This window comes from Staurois parvus, unplaced genomic scaffold, assembly GCF_062004578.1.
Source record: "Staurois parvus isolate SC_StPar_1 unplaced genomic scaffold, SC_StPar_1.0 ptg001153l, whole genome shotgun sequence".
NCBI classification, from domain to species: Eukaryota; Metazoa; Chordata; class Amphibia; order Anura; family Ranidae; genus Staurois; species Staurois parvus.
The window spans coordinates 268,514-271,161 of record NW_028318949.1 but is presented as its reverse complement, the minus strand read 5'-3'; the positions used below and the strand labels follow the sequence as shown (position 1 = coordinate 271,161).

Here is a 2,648-nt window from a genome sequence, read left to right as displayed (position 1 = left end):
CCCAGAGATCTATTAGCCTCTGCCTCTCAAGACCCAAGCCATGAGCTTGAGCCTATCAGGTGTTGGACAAATGTGACTTTGAAGAATCCAAACTTACTGGCAGAGGGAGTGGATCCTTGGTGCTCATTAGGAGGGGCAGAGGGTACAAAGGCCCCTTCAACCAATCTGGGATCACCACCAGAACTATTACCTTCCCCTGTCCCAGCCTCAGCAGGAAGCTGAGAATCAGAGGGAGAGGCAGAAAGACATAAGCTGTTTTGGAGATCCACTCTGCTATCAGCACCTCCACCCCAATTGCTTGTGGATGCTGGACCCTGGAATAGAAAGCAACATGGTGTTGGCTAAGGATGTGAACGGGTCTACTTCTGGAAGAGATTACCAAGCCTGCTAGTTCTCAAAAGACTTGCGGTAGTTTGGGCCATTCATTGTCATCCAGGATTGTCCTGGACAAATTGTTTGCCTAAAGATTCCTCAACCAAGCAGATAGGCAGCAGGTAGCTGCAGGGTATTAACTTGGGCAAACCCTAGAATCAGAGAAGCCTCCTTCAAGAGGGACACACTAAGTGACCCCTTGTTTTATGTCTAATTTTACCAGGACATGTCCACCCTGGATGAGGTCACTGAAGGCTAGGAGAGCCTGAAATACAGTTCTTAATTCTTACTTTGCTGGTGTCTTACTGCACCACCAGCCACTAGGTCATCAGATGGGAATGACATCGCAGAATATTCTGCTTCTCCAACTACATGTTTTGGCTTGCTTCCATACAGGGCATAATCCATATCTTCTGACAAAGGCCCTCTGGCTGCTACCAGTCCAGAAACCCAACTTGATAGGGGTTGAGAGTTCGACTGAATCTACCTGACCTGCTGGATCTGAGACATAAAGGATGAAAGATCTCCCAAATATGTCCTGAAATGCTTGCTTAGAGTGACTATGTCCGTCACCAAAGCTGTACCTATGTCCAAAGAGGAACCACCAAGTGCCCATAAGACATGTATGGATGGCACAATTCCCAAAATACCAGAAAGCATCCTGACATGAAGCTCTTTGTTGACTTCTTTGATTATGTGCTGGCTTTTTCTTTGACTTCCATCCAGTAATGCAGAAGCTACCCTCTCTGGAGTGAGCGTGGAAACGGACACTTGAACTTCAGCCTCTTAACTCAACAGATTTTTTTTTATTTATTTATTTTTTTTAAGTCCGCAAACGTGCAACTATAATGAAAAAACCCGTAAGTGTTCACAAAAAAGTGCAAGTGCAAAACACCACACAAAAAGTGCACTTAAGGGTGTGCTTTGTCCTACCCCCGAAGGGGTTGGACCACTACCCTGATCCCCCGGGGCACGAAGCTCCTGACAGGGACAAGGTTCCCATTCGGTCCTCCTGGCCAAAAGGCCTGGTGGACCACCGTTCCTTATGCCCAGCCGAAGCCGGACATCCAGTACTAGGCCAGGGGGTTCTCCCGAAGAGAAAACCCCCTAGGGACAGGGGAGGAAGGAACCGTAGGGCCACACATCCTCCCCCTAGACTTCAGGGCAGGCCCGAGGACCCACACCCTCCATCCTGTGAGAAAAAACACACACATAAGTAAAAAGTGACAAACGTGGGGTGAGGAAAATAAATAAATAAATAATTAAATAAATCTATAAAAATAATAAAAAAGTGTCGTGCCCAAATTGTGCACTGACCAGACCCTGAGGCCTGTAGCAAAAAAATTGCCCAGAACTTGACCAAAAGGCCCGGTCCTAGAGGCGCAGTGCAAAAAGTGTTTTAAACTCGGTGACCATGTGCTCATTCGCATCGTGGGGTCCCACACCCAAGTGCTACTTAGAGCACCCCTGAGGCGACTACTCAGGGGGCACCGTGTTTGCGGACTTTCTGCCTCCTCAGCCCCTGGCCAGACCAAGGTAGATCCGTCCAAATCAGGAGGTACTGGGTCTTTCCAGCTTTCCCAGAGGAATTACTCCCAAGGCCCCAGAACGAATCATGGCGCTCCCTGGTTTCTGTCCCTCCGGTCTAGCCTTCTGGACCCCCATCATACCAGTGAGGGTACTATACAACAGCCATCCCCGCAAAGCTAGAATGGCCGGGAGCACCCCCACTGGACACTGATAAGAACAGATACTACACTTGATCTTAGCCAAAAGGCCGAGAAGCGATCTCTTAACTCAACAGATGTTCATCTTGAAACAGGAAGCCAAACTGACCACTATTAATTCAGACCTCACCTTCCAAAATCAAGAACAATGCAGTTATTGAATACATCGCTGAAGGCCACAGCATCATCTAATGCTAAAGTCATGTATCCGGCCAATCCCATAAGGAACAAACCGACCAAAAGGGTGATTGAAAACCCTTGACATCCTGCTGTGACAACATTCTCCAATCTTGTAGAAAAGGTACTTGATTCAGGCACCATAAGAAAATTGTCAAGCCGTCCTCTGGAGGCACTTGAAACACAGGTGAAATTCGAAAAATTAGAATATCGTGCAAAAGTTCATTTATTTCAGTAATGCAACTTAAAAGGGGAAACTAATATATGAGATAGACTCATTACATGCAAAGCAAGATAGTTCAAGCCGTGATTTGTCATAATTGTGATGATTATGGCTTACAGCTCATGAAAACCCCAAATCCACAATCTCAA

General features: G+C 46.9%; 1 pseudogene; it reads right to left on the bottom strand.

Moving 5' to 3' along the window:
- Positions 1-2,001: 2,001 nt before the first annotated feature.
- LOC149439141 (U2 spliceosomal RNA) lies at positions 2,002-2,161 on the bottom strand (annotated as a pseudogene).
- Positions 2,162-2,648: the final 487 nt, after the last annotated feature.